Source organism: Coloeus monedula (genome assembly GCF_965178545.1).
Source record: "Coloeus monedula genome assembly, chromosome: 22".
NCBI lineage: Eukaryota > Metazoa > Chordata > Aves > Passeriformes > Corvidae > Coloeus > Coloeus monedula.
In genome coordinates this window covers 7063829-7084027 of record NC_138802.1, presented here as the reverse complement: position 1 = coordinate 7084027, position 20199 = coordinate 7063829, and the positions used below count along the sequence as shown (strand labels likewise).

The 20199-nt window shown below is 52.5% G+C and overlaps 1 protein-coding gene across 3 annotated transcripts in view; it reads left to right on the top strand.

Moving 5' to 3' along the window:
* PAX7 (paired box 7) overlaps positions 1 to 20199 on the top strand; it is a gene marked incomplete at both ends in the record, with an annotated part of 126562 nt that overhangs the window by 93516 nt on the left and 12847 nt on the right. The gene's annotated exons all lie outside the window — the stretch shown is intronic.

Below are 20199 nucleotides of genomic sequence, written 5' to 3'. Positions count from 1 at the left end.
AGCTGGCAGTGCCTTGGTTCCACCCTTTGTGTCCCCAGCAGAGTTTTGGGCTCCCAGGACTGCAGGAAAGGCTGAATTAACCCCGAGGGCTGGGGCTGAGCTCGGCACTACCAGAGCTTAGAACTGGTTTTAAGGTGCCCCACATCTCATTAAGGATGGAGATCTCGATGCCATTGTTCAGGATTGGTGTTTTGGGGTTTCCTGGCCCTCAGGCTCAGGCACAGAGGAGCTCCTGAGGAGGGATCTCTGTGATCCCACAGCTGAGGCTGAGCTCAGCACTACCGGAGCTTAGAACCGGTTTTAAGGCGCCCCACATCCCGTTAACAATGGAGATCTCGATGCCGTCCTTTAGGATTGGTGTTTTGGGGTTTCCTGGTGCTCAGGCTCAGGCACAGAGGAGCTCCTGAGGACGGATCTCCGTGGTCCCAAAGCCAGGGCTGAGCTCGGCGCTACCGGAGCTTAGAACCGGTTTTAAAGCACCCCACATCCCGTTAACAATGGAGATCTCGATGCCGTCCTTTAGGATTGGTGTTTTGGGGTCTCCTGGTGCTCAGGCAGAGCTGGCAGTGCCTTGGTTCCACCCTTTGTGTCCCCAGCAGAGTTTTGGGCTCCCAGGACTGCAGGAAAGGCTGAATTAACCCCGAGGGCTGGGGCTGAGCTCGGCACTACCAGAGCTTAGAACTGGTTTTAAGGTGCCCCACATCTCATTAAGGATGGAGATCTCGATGCCATTGTTCAGGATTGGTGTTTTGGGGTTTCCTGGCCCTCAGGCTCAGGCACAGAGGAGCTCCTGAGGAGGGATCTCCGTGGTCCCACAGCCGAGGCTGAGCTCAGCACTACCAGAGCTTAGAACCGGTTTTAAGGCGCCCCACATCCCGTTAACAATGGAGATCTCGATGCCGTCCTTTAGGATTGGTGTTTTGGGGTCTCCTGGTGCTCAGGCTCAGGCACAGAGGAGCTCCTGAGGACGGATCTCCGTGGTCCCAAAGCCAGGGCTGAGCTCGGCGCTACCGGAGCTTAGAACCGGTTTTAAAGCACCCCACATCCCGTTAACGATGGAGATCTCGATGCCGTCCTTTAGGATTGGTGTTTTGGGGTCTCCTGGTGCTCAGGCAGAGCTGGCAGTGTCCTGGTTCCACCCTTTGTGTCCCCAGCAGAGTTTTGGGCTCCCAGGACTGCAGGAAAGGCTGAATTAACCCCGAGGGCTGAGGCTGAGCTTGGCGCTAACAGAGCTTAGAACCGGTTTTAAGGTGCCCCACATCTCGTTAACGATGGAGATCTCGATGCCGTCCTTTAGGATTGGTGTTTTGGGGTCTCCTGGTGCTCAGCCTCAGGCACAGAGGAGCTCCTGGGGAGGGATCTCCGTGGTCCCACAGCTGAGGCTGAGCTCGGCACTACCGGAGCTTAGAACCGGTTTTACAGCACCCCACATCTCGTTAAGGATGGAGATCTTGATGCCGTCCTTTAGGATTGGTGTTTTGGGGTTTCCTGGTGCTCAGCCTCAGGCACAGAGGAGCTCCTGGGGTGGTTTTTGGCCCCCAAATCTCCCACGCCTTTGACCGCCCGGCCTGAGCCCAGGCCTTGCCTGCCCTCGGCCTCTCGGCCGCTCCACGTGGTCACTCCGGCTCTCCCAGCCCTGCCACCAGTCCCAGTCCCTCCGACAGCCTCTCCCTCCTTCCCCACGTCATTCCACCGGGATCCAGGAGCCAGGAGAGGTTTCCCAAAGCCCGGCCGGGGGCGGGAGGTCAAGGCCCGGCGAGTGTTTCCGTTTAGTTCCAGATACCAGCCTGACAGGTGGGCGCCTCTTGATGAATTCCCAGCTCCCCTGAAACTCCCGGGATCCCGGGACGCGGCCCCGCTCCAAGCCGGGAATTCGGGGGGAAAAACTGTGGGAATGTGGGGGGGTTCTGTCCATCCGGGCTCCAGGAAAATCGGGATTTGGGATGCAGGGGATGCCAGTGTCTTGCTGAGATCCAGGAAAATTGGGATTTGGGATGCAGGGGATGCCAGTGTCTGGCTGAGATCCAGAAAAATTGGGATTTGGGATGCAGGGGATGCCAGTGTCCGTCTGAGCTGAGGAAAATCGGGATTTGGGATGCAGGGGGTGCCAGTGTCCGGCTGAGCTGAGGAAAATCAGGATTTGGGATGCAGGGGATGCTGCCCAAAAATCCCGGTTTTCTTCCCCAGAACAGCTCCAGGGAAATTCCCAAGGTTTCTGTTGGAGCGGAGTGAGTTTGGGAGGGCAGGTAAATTCCATTTACCCCCCAAAAACCCCCAGGGAACCCCAAAATCCTAAAAGGGACCCCCCTAGAGACCCCCAAGACCAACAAGGACCCCCAAAAACCCAACAGGGACCCCCAAAAACCACCCAGTGAACTGCAGGGAACCCCCAAAAATGAAGAGGGATCCCCAAAACCCAACAGGGACCCCCAAAAATACCCCAGGGACCCCCTCACAGAACCCCAAAAAACCAACAGGGACCCCCCAGGGAACCCCAAAAAGTAACACAGATCCCCCCAAACCAACAGGGACCCCCTGGAGACCCCCAAAAACCCAACTGGGAACCCCCCAGAGATCCTAAAAACCACCTGGGGACCCCCAAACCCAGTCAGACCCCCCCAAAATCCCTCCCAGACCCCCCCCAAAGACCCCCAAATTTTCCCCCTAGGCCTCCCCAGACCCAAAGCCCCCTCCTGTTTTTTCTGTTAAAAAACCTCAGTTTATGTTTAAAAAACCTCAACTTAGGTTAAAAAAAAATCAACTTATGTTCAAAAAACCTCAACTTTTGTTAAAAAACTCAGGTTAAAAAAAGTCAACGTAGGTTAAAAAATGTCAACATGTTAAAAAAACCTCAGGTTGCGTTAAAAAACCTCATGTTAAAAAAACTCAAGTTATGTTAAAACACCACAATTTACATTAAAAAAACCTCAACGTATGTCAAAAAACCTCAATTTATAACAAAAAATCTCAACTTACGTTAAAAAAACTTATGTCGAAGAAACCTCAACTTATGTTAATAAAACACAACTTATGTCAAAAAAAAGTCCATTTATGTCAAAAAACCCTAAACTTATGCAGAAACCCCCTCAATTTACTCTAAAACCCCTCAACTTATGCTAAAAAACCCCTCAATTTATGTCAAAAAACCTCAACTTAGGTTAAAAAAACTCAACTTAGGTTAAAAAAACTCAACTTATGTTAAAAAAACCTCAACTTTTGTTATAAAACCTCAAGTTACGTGAAAAAATCTCAAGTTATGTTAAAAAAAAGTCAACTTAGGTCCAAAAAACTCAACTTATGTTAAAAAAACTGAACTTTTGTCAAAAACCCTCAAGCCACATTAAAAAAACTCAGTTTATGTCAAAAAAACTCAACTTATGTCGAAAAAATCAACCTATGTTAAAAAAAATTCAAGTTGCATCAAAAACCCCTCAACTTATGTCAAAAAACCCTCAACTTACGTCAAAGAAACCTCAACTTAGGTAAAAAAACCTCAACTTACGTTAAAAAAACTCAACTTATGTCAAAAAAGTCAATTTCTGTCAAAAAAACTCAACTTCCATCAAAAAAACCTCAATTTATGTTAAAAAACTCAATTTCCATCAAAAAAATCTCAACTTATGTCAAAAACCCCTCAATTTATGTCAAAAATCCTCAATTTATGTCAAAACCCCTCAATTTATGTCAAAAAACTCAGCTTATGTTAAAAAAAGTCAACTTACATCAAAAAAAGTCAACTTAGGTTAAAGAAACTCAACTTACACTAAAAAAACCTCAACTCACGTCAAAAAAAGTCAATTTATGTCAAAACCCCCTCTTTTTATGTTAAAAAACTCAACTTACATTAAATAAAAGTCAACTTACGCTAAAAAAACTCAGCTTATATTACGAAAAGGTCAACTTATGTCAAAAAAAGTCAACTTAGGTTAAAGAAACTCAACTTATGCTAAAAAAACCTCAACTTACATCAAAAAAACCTAAATTTATGTCAAAAATACCTCAATTTACTTAAAAAAACTCAACATACGTTAAAAACAATCAACTTAGGTTAAAGAAACTCAACTTACGTTAAAAAAACCCTCAATTTATGTCAAAACCCCTCAATTTATGTCAAAAAACTCATCTTATGTTAAAAAAAAGTCAACTTACGTCAAAAAAAGTCAACTTACGCTAAAAAAACCTCAACTTAGGTCAAAAAAAGTAAATTTCTGTCAAAAAAACTCAATTTACTTAAAAAACCCCCTCAATTTCTGTTAATAAAACTCAACTTACATTTAAAAAAGTCAACTAATGCTAAAAAAACTCAACTTACGTTAAAAAAACCTCAACTTACGTCAAAAACCCCTTCAATTTATGTCAAAAATCTCAATTTATGTCAAAAGCTCAGCTTACGTCAAAAAAAAGTCAACTTACGTCAAAAAACCTCAACTTACGCTAAAAAACCTCAACTTCTGTCCAAAAAAGTCAATTTCTGTCAAAAAACCTCAATTTATGTCAAAACCCCCTCAATTTATGTATAAAAAACTCAATTTAGGTTAAAAAAAGTCAACTTACACTAAAAAAAGCTCAACTTATGTTAAAAAAAGGTCAACTTACGTCAAAAAAAGTCAACTTAGGTTAAAGAAACTCAACTTATGTCAAAAAAACCTCAACTTACGTCAAAAAAACTCAGCTTACGCTAAAAATACTCAACTTATGTCAAAAAAACTCAACTTAGGTTAAAGAAACTCAACTTACGTTCAAAAAACTCAACTTACGCTAAAAAACCTCAACTTCTGTCCAAAAAAGTCAATTTCTGTCAAAAAAACTCAATTTATGTCAAAAAACCCCTCAATTTATGTATAAAAAACTCGACTTACATTAAAAAAGTCAACTTACGCTAAAAAAACTCAACTTATGTTCAAAAAAGGTCAACTTACGTCAAAAAAAGTCAACTTAGGTTAAAGAAACTCAACTTATGTCAAAAAAACCTCAACTTACGTCAAAAAAACTCAACTTACGCTAAAAATACTCAACTTATGTCAAAAAAACTCAACAGGTTAAAGAAACTCAACTTACGTTCAAAAAACTCAACTTACGCTAAAAAACCCTCAACTTCTGTCAAAAAAAGTCAATTTCTGTCAAAAAAACTCAATTTATGTCAAAAAACCCCTCAATTTATGTATAAAAAACTCAACTTACATTAAAAAAATTCAACTTACGCTAAAAAAACTCAACTTATGTTCAAAAAAGGTCAACTTACGTCAAAAAAAGTCAACTTAGGTTAAGGAAACTCAACTTATGTCAAAAAACCCCCTCAATTTATTTCAAAAAACCTCAATTTATGTCAAAAAACTCAGCTTATGTTAAAAAAAAGTCAACTTACGTCAAAAAAAGTCAACTTAGGTTAAAGAAACTCAACTTACGCTAAAAAACCCTCAACTTACATCAAAAAAACCTCAATTTATGTCAAAAAACCCTCAATTTACTTAAAAAAACCTCAACATATGTTAAAAACAGTCAACTTAGGTTAAAGAAAGTCAACTTATGTCAAAAAAACCTCAACTTAGGTCAAAAAACCCTCAACTTAGGTTAAAAAAACTCCACTTCTCAGCACTTCTCCCTCCCGCTCCGTTCCAGCAGCGCCGATTTCCGTGGATCCCCTGTCGGCTCCCGGCATCTCCCATCCGCGCCGCTTGGGTTAAAAAAAGACGGAAAGAGAGAAAAAACCCAAAACTGTGAGCGACATAAAAGCCTCTATCTGACAGGATCTCTGCCGGGGGATCTGAGCCATTAAAATAAATATATATATACAAAAATTTAGGGGGAAAAAGGGAAAAAAAGGAATCCTTTTTCTCCGGGCTGCCGTTTGTTCAACGCGAGGGAGCCACGGGCGGGTTTCTTGCTAATTTCGTGCGCGCTTTTATCGTGGTGCCGATTCTCCGGCAGCTTTATCCCCCGATAAGTGGATTAGTTGTTGAGCTTAAACAAAAAGGTGTTTGACGAGCAGCAAGCCCCGAAGAAGGCGTTTGTTTGCCGAAGAATGGCGCCGCGCTCGCTGCTCGCTGCCGTGCGGGGCGTTGCGGGGGAACGTCACCGCCCGCAACGGGGGAAAAACCGCCGAGCTCCCCTGCCTTGGTGGGGCTGTGCCACAGCGGGAGCCTCTCGCTGCTCTCAGGGCTCTGGGGTTTTTATTTGCAGCGCTTTGGGGTCGGGGTTTGTATTTACTGAGTTTTGGGGTCGGGGTTTGGTGCTGAGGAGGAGTTTGGGGTTTTTATTTGAAGTGCTTTGGGGTCGGGGTTTTTATTTGCTGAGTTCTGGGGTCGGGGTTTGGTGCTGAGGAGGGGCTTGGGGTTTTTATTTACTGAGTTTTGGGGTTGGGGTTTGGTGCTGAGGAGGAGTTTGGGGGTTTTATTTGAAGTGCTTTGGGGTCGGGGTTTTTATTTGCTGCATTCTGGGGTTGGGGTTTGGTGCTGAGGAGGAGTTTGGGGTTTTTATTTGCTGAGTTCTGGGGTCGGGGTTTGGTGCTGAGGAGGGGCTTGGGGTTTTTATTTGCTGCATTCTGGGGTTGGGGTTTTTATTTGCTGCATTCTGGGGTTGGGGTTTTTATTTGCTGAGTTCTGGGGTCGGGGTTTGGTGCTGAGGAGGGGCTTGGGGTTTTTATTTACTGAGTTTTGGGGTTGGGGTTTGGTGCTGAGGAGGGGTTTGGGGTTTTTATTTGCTGCATTCTGGGGTTGGGGTTTATATTTGCAGTGCTTTGGGGTCGGGGTTTGTATTTACTGAGTTCTGGGGTCCGGGTTTGGTGCTGAGGAGGGGTTTGGGGTTTTTATTTGCTGAGTTCTGGGGTCGGGGTTTGGTGCTAAGGAGGAGTTTGGGGTTTTTATTTGAAGCCCTTTGAGGTCGGGATTCAACCCTGGGGTTTGGGGTTGCACAACATCTTCAGTCACAGCCCGGATTCATTTGGGAATGACCCCACATCTCTGAGGAACGGCAGCAGAACCCCACAACTCCTGGGTCGTAGGGCTGGGACTGGAGGCACAGAGGCAGAATTTGTCCTAAAGGAGGAGAACGGGGCCAAAACAAAACCTTGACTTTATCGGAGACTTTCACTGCATCTCCTCCCCCTGGGATGTTTCTCCTCACGGTACCACGAGGAAAAGTTGTTATCCCAAGGCCAGGAATGGGGACACAGGGATTTTATCCCATTTCAGTGTAGGGTTGGAACCCTGAGGCTTTGCCGAGGGCCTTTGCTGGCCCCAAACCCCGTCTGCAGAGGCGCTTCGATTCTGTATTTATGCTGGTTTGGGTTCGCTGTTGGTCCTTTGGAGCCCTCCCGTTCCCTTCCCCACTCAGGCCTTGGCCACGTTGGCCAAATCCCTGGGAATAACGGGAATTCTTCCCTTGGAGCCTTCCCATTCCCCACTCAGGCCCTGGCTGTGTTGGCCAAATCCATGGGAATAATGGGAATTCTTCCCTTGGAGCCTCCCTGTTCCCGTTCCCCACTCAGGCCTTGGCCATGTTGGCCAAATCCATGGGAATAACGGGAATTTTCCCCTTGGAGCCTTCCCGTTCCCCACTCAGGCCCTGGCTGTGTTGGCCAAATCCATGGGAATAATGGGAATTCTTCCCTTGGACCCTTCCCGTTCCGTTCCCCACTCAGGCCCTGGCCGTGTTGGCCAAATCCATGGGAATAACGGGAATTTTCCCCTTGGAGCCTTCCCGTTCCCCACTCAGGCCCTGGCCGTGTTGTCCAAATCCCTGGGAATGACGGGAGTTCTTCCCTTGGAGCCTTCCCGTTCCCCACTCAGGCCTTGGCTGTGTTGGCCAAATCCATGGGAATAATGGGAATTCTTCCCTTGGACCCTTCCCATTCCCTTCCCCACTCAGGCCTTGGCTGTGTTGGCCAAATCCGTGGGAATAACGGGAATTTTCCCCTTGGAGCTGCCGGGAGCTCCGGGACAGTGACAGTGGCCATCCCTCACGAGGATCAGGAGCCGGGTGTGCTCCTGGCCTCGCACTGTCCGGCTCCGGGGCTTTCCTGCCAATCCAAGCCCTTATCCCATCTCCCCTTCCATCCATGGATTCAGCATCCATCGCCTCTCCTGGCAGGGACTCCACAGGCTGTGGTGGCATCGCTTGGTTCCCTCCCAGTGCCACCTTCCTTGTGGTGGCATCGCTTTGTTCACCTCCAGTGTCACCTTTCCTCGTGGTGGCATCACTTGGTTCCCTCCCAGTGTCACCTTTCCCTGTGGTGGCATCGCTTGGTTCCCTCCCAGTGTCACCTTTCCTCGTGGTGGCATCACTTGGTTCCCTCCCAGTGTCACCTCTCCCTGTAATGGAATCGCTTGGTTCCCTCCCAGTGTCACCTTCCTTGTGGTGGCATCACTTTGTTCATGCCCAGTGCCACCTTCCTTCATCCCTTTGTTTGCCCCAAGTGCCACCTTCCTCATGGTAGCATCTCTTTGCTCCCAGTGTCACCTTCTTTGTGATGGCATCACTGTCTTCCCTCCCAATGTCACCTCGCCCTGTGGTGGCATCGCTTTGTTTGCCCTCAGTGTCACCTTCCTTGTGGGGACATCGCTTTGCTCCCAGTGTCACATTTGTGGTGGCATCACTTTCTTCCCTCCCAGTGTCACCTTCCTTGTGGTGGCATCTCTTTGCTCCCAGTGCCACCTTCCTTGTGGTGGCTTTGCTTTGCTCACTCCCAGTGTCACCTCTCCCTGTAATGGCATCACTTTGTTTGCTCCCAGTGTCACCTTCCTCCAGTGCCACCTTCCTCGTGGTGGCATTGCTTGGTTCCCTCTCAGTGTCACCTTCCTTGTGATGGCATCTCTTTGCTCCCAGTGTCACCTTTGTGGTGGCATCGCTTTATTCACCCCCGGTGTCACCTTCCTCCAGTGCCACCTTCCTCGTGGTGGCATCGCTTGGTTCCATCTCAGTGTCACCTTCCTTGTGGGGACATCTCTTTGCTCCCAGTGTCACCTTTGTGGTGGCATCACTTTGTTCCCTCCCAGTGTCACCTCTCCCTGTAATGGCATCACTTTGTTCGCCCCCAGTGTCACCCTTCCTCCAGTGTCGCCTTCCTTGTGGGGACATCGTTTTGCTCCCAGTGCCACCTTCCTCATGGTGGCATCGCTTTCTTCCCTCCCAGTGTCACCTTTTTTCTGTGGTGGCATCACTTTGTTCACACCCAATGTCACCCTTCCCCCAGTGTCACCTTTCCTTGTGGGGGCATCACTTTGCTCTCAGTGTCACCTTTGTGGTGGCATCACTTTGTTCATGCCCAGTGCCACCTTCCTTCATCCCTTTGTTTGCCCCAAGTGTCACCTTCCTCATGGTGGCATCTCTTTGCTCCCAGTGCCACCTTCTTTGTGGTGGCATCGCTGTCTTCCCTCCCAGTGTCACCTCTCCCTGTGGTGGCATCACTTTGTTCGTCCTCAGTGTCACCCTTCCTCCAGTGCCACCTTCCTTGTGGGGACATCGCTTTATTCACCCCCAGTGTCACCTTTTTCTGTGGTGGCATCACTTTGTTCACACTCAATGTCACCCTTCCTCCAATGTCATCTTCCTTGTGGGGGCATCACTTTGCTCTCAGTGTCACCCTTCCTCCAGTGCCACCTTCCTCGTGGTGGCATCGCTTTGTTCCCTCCCAGTGTCACCTTCCTTGTGGGGGCATCACTTTGCTCCCAGTGTCACCTTTGTGGTGGCATCGCTTTGTTCCTTCCAAGTGTCACCTTCCTTGTGGGGACATCGCTTTGTTCGCCCCCAGTGCCACCCTTCTTCCAATGTCACCTTCCTCGTGGTGGCATCACTTTGCTCACCCCCAGTGCCACCCTTCCTCCATCCCCAGGCTCCTCCTGGCAGTGACGATGAGCAGCCGGCCAATATTCCCCGATTCCCTTGTCATTCCTGGTTTTTTCCAGCCTGGAGAGCCGGGAATGAGGCCGGCTGATCTCGGCAGCGCTGACAGGGACGAGGCTTTGTCCCCTCCTGGCCGGGCAGTGCCGCAGTGACCCCTCGGCAGGGACGGGGGGAATCTGTGGAGCTGCTTTTGCGCTTGGACAAGAACAAGTGGATAAATCCCTCTGGATGCTCTGGGATGCGTCTCCCGGGGAAATGAGGCGTCCTCCCTCATCCCGCTGCCGGCCCGAGCGCTCCCCGGTGCCCTTGGGAGACAGAGCCAGCCTCGGCGATAAGAGGAGCGCAATCCCCGCGCTGGGATGGCTCCAGCCGTGCCGGCATTCCCAGGAGCCCGCAGAGAGGGACGGATGGCCACGCCATCCCTGAGCTCTCCCCACCACAGCGCGGCCGGGGACGCGGCAAAGCCTCTTTTCCCTGGCGAGCGGCTGGAGCAGCGTCCTTTTCCCGGGATGTGGGGAGGGAAGGAGCTCTGGGAACGGGGGAAGGGCTGAGCTCGGAGCTGCTGCCGGCAGCGCAGATGAAACCGGAGAGGGAGGGAGGGAGGGAGAGAGGGAGGGAGGGGGACGCGGAGGAGCGAAAGGTCCCCAGCTGGCTGTGAGTGGCATCTGCGCGCGGAGCGCAGCCTCCAGCTGAGAGCTATTTCACTATTTATTTACATGTAATTATTGCTATGAGGTGCAGATATTAACACTGTCAAGAGCAATTTGCCCTGACATTTTTCACTCGCTCTGTTCCCCTGACGTTCCGGGCTGGGTGGGATTTTTTTTCGCTGCCTCTCTCCTTGCCTCTTCCCTCCTCTCGGCCCCGCTCCGCTGCGGGCACCGCGCTGCTTTAATCCCGCGCCCTTCGCAACTCATTAAACTTTGAAATTTAATTTTGGGGGAGCGCCTCCCGCCCCCGCGCGGCCCCCGCCGCCCGTGCGCAGCAGCCGAAGCATTCCCAGCGCGAGCAAACCGAATTTACCGCTGGCCGCGTTTTCAATCGCGAGGCAATCTCGGCCTCGACCTTCGCTGCATCTCAAACACCCCAAAGGTGCCCAAGCGTTCATGGCGGGGACCCTCGGAAAGCGAACGCCAAACAAAGATGGTTTTGTCCAGCAGCATAAAAATCACCTCGCGCTCCAGGACGGGGGGGTGGGTGCGGATCAGCGGCCGCTTCCCACTTTTTCAGCCCCATTTTTTCCACCCCGTTTTTGCCCCCTTCTCTCTCCCCCTGCCTGATTTCAGTGGTTGGTGACACTTTAAATTAAGACTTCCGGCCAGCGCCGGAGCCCTGATTTAACGAGACAGTTGTTGGATGTCATTTAATAAATCCCAATTGTGCGTCAGGACTCGTTTGCCGCCCGGCAGCGGGGACGTGACGGGCACGGCTCAGCCCGGCCTGGCTTTTCCCTTCAGCCGAGAGGGGAATTGGGATCATTTCACAAATCCTTCATGCACAATCAACCCTCTTCCTCCTCCTCCTCTGCCACTCCAGGATTCCCACTCGTGGTTCATGCCCATTCCCACTCGTGGTTCAAGGACCAGGAGGGAGAATTTGGGAGTGGGTGAGCGTGCCAGGGTTGGGTTGGGGCTGTTCACGGAAGGGGTAAATCCCATAAATTCTGGGTATTCCTGGGAGCCTGCGCCTGCTGGGGTTTTTGGGAGGGATTTCAATGATCCCTCGGTTTTATCTGCAGCACTTTTGGCCCTTTTTTGGTCATTCTTAGGGTGGGACCAGGCTCGGCTTCCACTCTCTGAGCTTTGCAGGGCAAGAAAGATTCAGGAATGTGGGGCTTTCCCCCTCTTCCCTTTTCTCCTGGATTTGCTTTCTGGGGAAGGACACAGACATCCAGCCAGGCCCGAGGGGAGAAGGTCAGGCCCCAGATGTGAAATATCTGGTGTTTTTTGGGGGGGATTTGTTCCTCTTTGTGTGCAGGTGACACGAACAAACGGCGACGGGAACGGCCTCGTTACACACGGCCGCGTCCTGCTGTGCACCTGTAACCCCATCCCGAAGGAAAAGGGATAACCGGGATCCCGCTGTGCACCTGTAACCTCCATCCCGAAGGAAAAGGGATAACCGGGATCCCGCTGTGCACCTGTAACCCCATCCCAAAGGAAAAGGGATAACCAGGATCCCGCTGTGCACGTGTAACCCCATCCCAAAGGAAAAGGGATAACCGGGATCCCGCTGTGCACCTGTAACCCCCATCCCGAAGGAAAAGGGATAACCGGGATCCCGCTGTGCACCTGTAACCCCCATCCCGAAGGAAAAGGGATAACCGGGATCCCGCTGTGCACCTGTAACCTCCATCCCGAAGGAAAAGGGATAACCGGGATCCCGCTGTGCACCTGTAACCCCCATCCCGAAGGAAAAGGGATAACCGGGATCCCGCTGTGCACCTGTAACCCCCATCCCGAAGGAAAAGGGATAACCGGGATCCCGCTGTGCACCTGTAACCCCCATCCCAAAGGAAAAGGGATAACCGGGATCGCTGGGGACGAAGGGGAAATTTGGGAAGAGCGAGACGGGGTCGTTCCGTTCAGCGCTCCCCGGTGGGTTTGTTCTTCCCTCTTTGCAAACAAAAGGACAGAAACTATCACGAGCGGATCTTTAATTTTGCTTTTTGTTGCAAATCGCAGCGTTTTGTCTCATTTTGGCCTTTCCCTCAGAATTTCATGTTTGAGCTTGGGTCCCTCACCCCTTCCCATTTCCACGGACGCCAACAGAAAGGTTTTTTCCCTCTAGAAGAAAATGTTGTTTATCTTTCCCACAGCGTTTCGCCATCACCTGCTGACCCTTTCTCAACCTTTCCTAGGACAAGCTGGGATTTAAAGCCAGAGCTTCTGCTTTTGTGACTGCCAGGTTTGGGTTTAAATCAGAGCCCAGTGTGGAAATCCCACATTTTCTGTTCTCAGCTCCTCCTCCCCACCCCATTTCTCTGCGTGGCACCGAAACAAAGTTGATAAAACCTTATCCAACCTTATCAAACTCCCTTAGATCTTCCCAGGGATAGGCCTAGAGAGACCCTAAATCACCCCGTGCTCTGAAATTCTCATTGCTGGGCTTAACTTAACCCAAGGCTGGCTGGAATGAGCCCGGCAGTGGCTGGGATGCTCAAATTCCTGCTCCCTGATAAACCCCAGCGCCAGGTCAAGTTTTGGCCTTTTTTTGGCTCGAGTTTTGGCCTTTACTGGGCTCAAGTTTTGGCCTTTCTTGGGCTCAAGTTGTGACCTTTCTTGGGCTCAAGTTTTAGCTTTTTTCAGGCTTGTGTTTTAGCCTTTTTGGGCCCGAGTTTTGGCCTTTCTTTGCCTTGAGTTTTGGCTTTTCTTGGGCCCAAGGTTTGGCCTTTCTTGGCCTCGAGTTTTGGCCTTTGTTGGGCTTAAGTTTTAGGTTTTGTGGGGCTCGAGTTTTGACCTTTCTTAGGCTCGAGTTTTAGGTTTCTTTGGGCTTGAGTTTTAGGGGGTTTTTTGGCTAAAGTTTTGGCCTTTCTCGGCCTCGAGTTTTAGCCTTTCTTAGGCTCGAGTTTTGGCCTTTCCTGGGCTCATTTTTTGGGGGGAAGGGGAGAGCTGAGCCCTGCTCCGCCTGCTGCTGGTGTTGAGTGCTTTCATCAGCTCAGAGCCCTTGGAAAAGGGCAGAATCTTGCAGAACTGAGGCAAATTCCTGCTCTGTATCTCCCCGGGGGTGTCGGGAGGCTCGGGATCCTGCCAGGGTTTGGGGGTCGCTCCACACTCCAGAAGCCCCAGAATCCCTTTCTTCGTGTGTGCGTGCGTGCGGACAGGAGGTTTTTCTTCTCCTCATAATGACCAGGGCAGAATTAATCAGGCCGGGGCTTTACTGCCGCTGACCCGCGGGCACCCACAAAGCCCCGGCAGCAGCTGGTCCATACATTAACTCCGCTCTGCCTTAATCTCACCGGGTTTAAGACTGGCTCATCGTGAGGCAGGGACGGGAGCAGGCGGGACATGGAGATTTTCCCAGCATCTCTCAGGTGCCAAAGCTGATGGGGCTCAGGGCAGGTAAAACCCAGGCTGGGCTCTGGTTTTTGGGGTTCAGCTTTTCCCCAGTGCCCCAAACTCCGTGCAAAGGCACCTGAAAAGCTCCGGCAGCAGCTGGGCCATACACGAACCCCGCTTTTCCCTAATCTCGCCCGTTTTAAAATCATAGTGAGGCAGGGATTGGAGCAGGCGGGACACGGAGATTTTCCCTGATGGGGCTCAGGGCAGAGAAAACCCAGGCCAGGCTCTGGTTTTTGGGGTTCAGCTTTTCCCCAGAGCCCCAAACTTGGTGCAAAGGCACCTGAAAAGCTCCAGCAGCAGCTGGGCCATACGTGAACCCCTCTTTGCCTTAATCCCGCGGGTTTTAGGACCGAGGCAGGGGCAGACGGGACAAGGAGATTTTCCCTGATGGTGCTCAGGGCAGGGAAAACCCAGGCCGGGCTCTGGTTTTTGGGAGTTTAACTTTTCCCCAGAGCCCCAAACTCCGTGCCGAGGTCGCGCTTACTCTGAGCTGGGATCCGAGCTCGGAGCGGGATGGGACGGGGATGGGGCCGGGCAGCCGGGCCAGGACCGCGGGCGGTGTCGCCGCTGCCGGCAGCGAGGACGCGGTGACATGTGGCAGCTGTGCGCGCTGCGTCCCCTGCTTGTCACTGCCCAGTGCCTGCCACAGCCAATCTGTGTCCTAATCGCCAGCAATTAACACGAAACACTTCGGCCCCTCGCTCCCCCCGCCCCCAGCGCAGACACCGAGCCCCGGAGCTCGGGATAAAGAGGGAAGAGCCCCCCCCTCCCAGGCGCGACCCTCTCCCCCTTCACTTCCCGCTAACTCAGCGCAACCAATTAGGCATCTGACACCCGCGCTGGCTGACAAATTGTTTCTGTCATCTGCTCTCTGTCTTTCATTAAACGGGAGGCGGAGGGGGGCTCGCGAGGGGAGGGGGCGGGAGATGTGATCTCCCATGCTTAGCGAGGCCAGATACATTAATTACAAAACGGCCATTTGCGGCATGAAAACGCATTAATTAAATTTATGCAATCATTATCTTTAAATAGTCATATCTTGGAGGCGATCAGCCCTTCCTGAGTCTTCCCTCTCCTCCGCTAAGTAGCTCTAATCCTTTTTCCACCATTTATCTCGGGATCAGCGGTGCCTTGTGCGCTTTTAAACTTCTGCGGCAGGAGACGCCTCAAAAACTCTGCTCGAGCCGTCGAGGGAGTGGCAGCCGCGCTCCTGCCCTTGGACGGGCACGGAGGGAGGATTTGCCAATTTTTTGGGGGCAGGTTTTGCGTCAAGGTATTTCCATTTAAAAACTCGCGGCTCAGCCGGGAGTGGCGGGGTTAAGGAATAAAGTTCTGGCGTTGGTCCGGGAGAGCGAGGGGTGAGCTCAGTCCCATCCCGGCCGGTGGATGCGGGGCTGTTTGCCTCGGGAAAGGTTTGATTTCAACGAGGCAGCCGCCTTCCATCAGGGCATCTTTTTCCCCTCAAAAAATCGCTTCGTTCGAGGCCGTCGGTGGTGCCCGTGAGAAAAAAGATGGGCTTGAAAAGAGGCGTTTCGTTGCTCTGATGCTCCAGACTGCTTGGCTTTGTAATTCTAAAAGATATTTCATTTCCGAGCACCTTCAGAGGTGGCCAAAAACCCGAATTGTGGCCGGCGAACGGGCAGGAAGGGTGAGGTGTTAAAGCCAGGAGCTTCTGTTTTCCTCCCTCGCTGTTCAAAAGCTTCCCCGGGTTGTGATGAGCACACAAATAAATAATCACCGGGAATCCAGCGAGGTCTGCGCCGCTACCCCAGGTACGGCAGAGCCGAACTACCCGGGGAGGGATTAATCTCAGCCCCTGCTTAATTAAGCACCTCCGACTCCGCAGGAAAACTCCATCCAAAGGGCTTTTGGAGAGCTGGAGGACTCGGGGAGGGATAGGATCTAAACCCCGGTCCCTCGGGGCTTTCTTATCGCTGCGGGGGAAAGATTTTGTTCTGCTCTTTGTGTGCCTGCACCGTTTTTAATCAATCCTGCAGGGTTTTATTCCCACTGCCCGCAGTTCCTGGTGGGGCAGTGCCCAGTCAGACGGGATCCAGAGCGGGGGGGGAGGGTTGGATCCAAACCCCGCGTGCTGGTCGGAGCTGGGAGTTTGGGATCGGGACCAGGTAGAATCTGGGGTGGGAAGGGAGTAAATCCTGCCAGGTTTCTCCCATCCGAGGGGCAGGAATGAGCTCTGGGGTTTCAGAATAGGCTCGGGCACTGCTTGCCCTGCCCGGAAATGCCCTCGGCCGCCCAGGGGTCCGCAGCCTCCTTTTCGGGAGGGAGCTGGGGCTGTTTGGGATCCAGCGGGGCAGGAGCAGTGTGGAGGTGATGACAAAGAGGGAACACAAAGGGCTCCTTTTTCCCTGGACCATCTCTGGGAATGGCCCTTCCTGGAGGGAAAGGAAAAGCCTGGAGCAGAGCAGGGGAAGAGGTGGCTGAGCTGGAGCATCCGAACTCCAGGGGCGGTGCTCCTTTATCCCGGTTTTCAGCCGGGATCCCATTTCCTTCCCACTGTTTGTTTACACTCCAGGCTCTGCTCCGTGGTGGATGTAGCTCCGTTATCCCTGATTCCCGATTTTCTGGGAGGGTTTAGAAGGTCGTATTTGCCTCCTGAAACACCGCAGTGCTCCCCAGCAGCACGGGGAGAGCACGTGGCGCCGTGCAGGGCTGGGAAAGGCATTTCCCTGGATTCGGGAGCTGGGATCTTCCTTTGGGTGAAGGAAAAAGAGGTCCTGACTTTAAAAATTCCCTCCCACTGTGGCGGCCTCAGAAAACCCAACCAGAGCCGAGCATCGCCTGGGATCCTGCTCAGTCTTTGGGGCGAGCTGGGAAGAGAAACCCTCACCCTAAAAAACTCCTGGAATGGGGAAAGCAGCAAACCAGGAGCTCGCGATGGGATTTTCCCTTTCCTTGGCCAGCTCGGACCATTCGGTGCTCGGTGCTCGGCCAGCGCTGCACTTGCTGAACTCACCAGCGCTGTCACTCAGACGGGGGCCGGCACGGGCGTGTTTGGATCCAAACCCCGCGTGGTGTTCGGAACCAGGAGTTTGGGATCAGGACCGAGCAGAATTTGGGGTGGGGGCGAGTGAATCCTGCCAGGTTTCTCCCGTCTGAGGGGCAGGAACGAGCTCTGGGATTTCGGAAATCTCTCCCCGTGACCTCTCCCGATCGACGCCGGGAGCGCCTGGGCTGAACGGGTGTCCCTTACACCGCGCTTAAGCCGGGCCTTAACTGATTAGAGCCGGGATTGATCAGAGAGAGGGAGGGAGGGAGGCAGAGAGGAGCCCGGGGCCGGGGCTATCAGCGCACGGAGCGGGGCTATCAGCGCACGGAGCGGGGCTATCAGCACACGGAGCGGGGCTATCAGCACACGGAGCGGGGCTATCAGTGCACGGAGCGGGGCTATCAGTGCACGGGGCTATCAGCGCACGGAGCGGGGCTATCAGCACACGGGGCTATCAGCGCACGGAGCGGGGCTATCAGCGCACGGAGCAGCCTCGCCCGGGGCCCGGCGGTGCCGCGGGGGTTTCTTTGTGGTGCAGCTCCTTTCACAGACAGTTGTTGGATGTCATTTAATAAATCCCAATTGTGCGTCAGGACTCGTTTGCCGCCCGGCAGCGGGGACGTGACGGGCACGGCTCAGCCCGGCCTGGCTTTTCCCTTCAGCCGAGAGGGGAATTGGGATCATTTCACAAATCCTTCATGCACAATCAACCCTCTTCCTCCTCCTCCTCCACCGCTCCAGGATTCCCACTCGTGGTTCATGCCCATTCCCACTCGTGGTTCAAGGACCAGGAGGGAGAATTTGGGAGTGGGTGAGCGTGCCAGGGTTGGGTTGGGGCTGTTCACGGAAGGGGTAAATCCCATAAATTCTGGGTATTCCTGGGAGCCTGCGCCTGCTGGGGTTTTTGGGAGGGATTTTAATGATCCCTCGGTTTTATCTGCAGCACTTTTGGCCCTTTTTTGGTCATTCTTAGGGTTGGACAGAACTGACAGAGCCTCCCCCACACTCTCAGAGAAAAGTGGGTGCAGAGGGGCCTGAAGAGGGTTCAGAGCATCCCAGGAAATGTTTGGAAGCACCGCGGGGGCTGCAGGGGCAGGAAAGGGAATGGGAATGAAACCAGGGAGGGAAGGAAAGGGAGGAGGTGAACAGGAGACCTCGGCGTAAATTTGGGTTTGGCTTTGTCGGACTCCAAGAGGAATGAGAGAGGTTCCTAAAGCAGCTGGAATTCGCTGAGACCCGGCTGGGCTGCATGGGGTCCCCTCGGTGCCGCTTTCACTGCACGGCCACAGGTTTAGGACAGGATTTTAGGGAACCTCGGGCTGTGTTTGTGTCTTTCTTGGCGTTTCGTATCCCTCACCAAGCCCCCAAAGCTTTTCCTTCCCCGCCTGACCCCAGCCAGTCTGAGCTTACCCAAAACAGACCCAGAAGCCACAAACCCGGCCCATTTCCAACCCTAAATCCTTCCATTGGTTTGGGAGTGTTTAGGAATTCCAGTTTCCCATGGTTCTGCCCTCCTGCTTTCCCATCTCGGGTGATTTTGTTCCCAAACTCCACAAACAGGGATTCGCATTCCTGCCACGGACACGCGGGGTGAAGTGTCCTGGAGACACTTTGCATTTCACCAGGGGGATTTTCCCGTGGACATTTTCCCTTCCAATACATTCACGGAGAAGCGTAGGATTCAATCCGTGGAGGACGGAAGCAGCACCAGGATGGAGTTGGGTGACTTTTGGTGACTTAAAAATCGGGACGATTTTAACGGGGCAGCTCCGTCCGCTGAGCGGCACATGGGGGAATCCTGGGCCTTATCCTGGTTTTCCTCTATAAAACATCGCGGCAATCCCGAGGAAATGGGGGAAAACGCTCCGTGCTGCTGTGCCACGAGACAAGCCATGGTGCTGGTGGGTGGTAGAGCACAAACGGCCCCTTCCCCGAGGGGAGCTGCCCGCCAGTGCCCGACATCGGAGCCCTGTGAGAGTTTGGGGTGTCGAGGCGCTCGAGTCCCTCCCAGTTCTGGCAGGGAGGAGCTGCTCTCTCCTGGCTTTTCCCGGTCGCTGAAATCGATGGCCACAGACCTGGGACCCCGCTGGCCTCCCCCAGCCCCACCCCACCCCACAAAGCCTCTCTGTGTTTCCTCCCTGCTGATCCAGCCTGGCCAGGCCTTTGCCCCCTGCTTTTCTCCGGGGGACAGCAGAGTTTGGTGTCGCAGTGCCAGGGACCGTGGCTTGTGTTCCTGAGCTGAGGTCGGTGTCCCAAAGCCCAGTTGGGTGTCCCAAAGTTGAGTTGGGTGTCCCAAAGCTAAGTCGGGTGTCCCAAAGCCCAGTTGGGTGTCCCAAAGCCCACTTGGGTGTTCCAAAGCCCAGTTGGGTGTCCCAAAGCCCAGTTTGGTGTCCCAAACATGAATTTGGTGTCCCAAAGCCGAATTTGGTGTCCCAAAGCCCACTTGGGTGTCCCAAAGCCCAGTTTGGTGTCCCAAAGCCGAATTTGGTGTCCCAAAGCCCACTTGGGTGTCCCAAAGCCCACTTGGGTGTCCCAAAGCCCAGTTGGGTGTCCCAAAGCTGAATTTGGTGTCCCAAAGCCCACTTGGGTGTCCCAAAGCCCAGTTGGGTGTCCCAAAGCTGAATTTGGTGTCCCAAAGCCCACTTGGGTGTCCCAAAGCCCAGTTTGGTATCCCAAAGCTGAGTTTGGTGTCCCAAAGCCCAGCTGGGTGTCCTAAAGCTGAGTTTGGTGTCCCAAAGCCCAGTTGGGTGTCCCAAAGCCCAGTTGGGTGTCCCAAAGCTGAGTTTGGTATCCCAAAGCCCAGTTGGGTGTTCCAAAGCACAGTTGGGTATCCCAAAGCCCAGTTGGGTGTTCCAAAGCCCAGTTGGGTGTCCCAAAGCCCAGTTTGGTGTCCCAAAGCCCAGTTTGGTATCCCAAAGCTGAATTTGGTGTCCCAAAGCCGAATTTGGTGTCCCAAAGCCCAGTTTGGTGTCCCAAAGCCCACTTGGGTGTTCCAAAGCTGAATTTGGTGTCCCAAAGCCCACTTGGGTGTCCCAAAGCCCAGTTTGGTATCCCAAAGCTGAATTTGGTGTCCCAAAGCCCACTTGGGTGTCCCAAAGCCCAGCTGGGTGTCCCAAAGCCCGGGACGTGGCTCACATTTCCGGACCAAGCAGTTTTTAACTAATTCCCACTCTTCCCCTCCGAACGTCGCTTCTCCCGAGGGATTTCTAAGAGCCCTTAGGGGACGTTTGACCCCGTGGTGCTTCCGATTCCCGTGTGGGATTCCCGCTGCTCCTTCCCAGAGCACCCGCT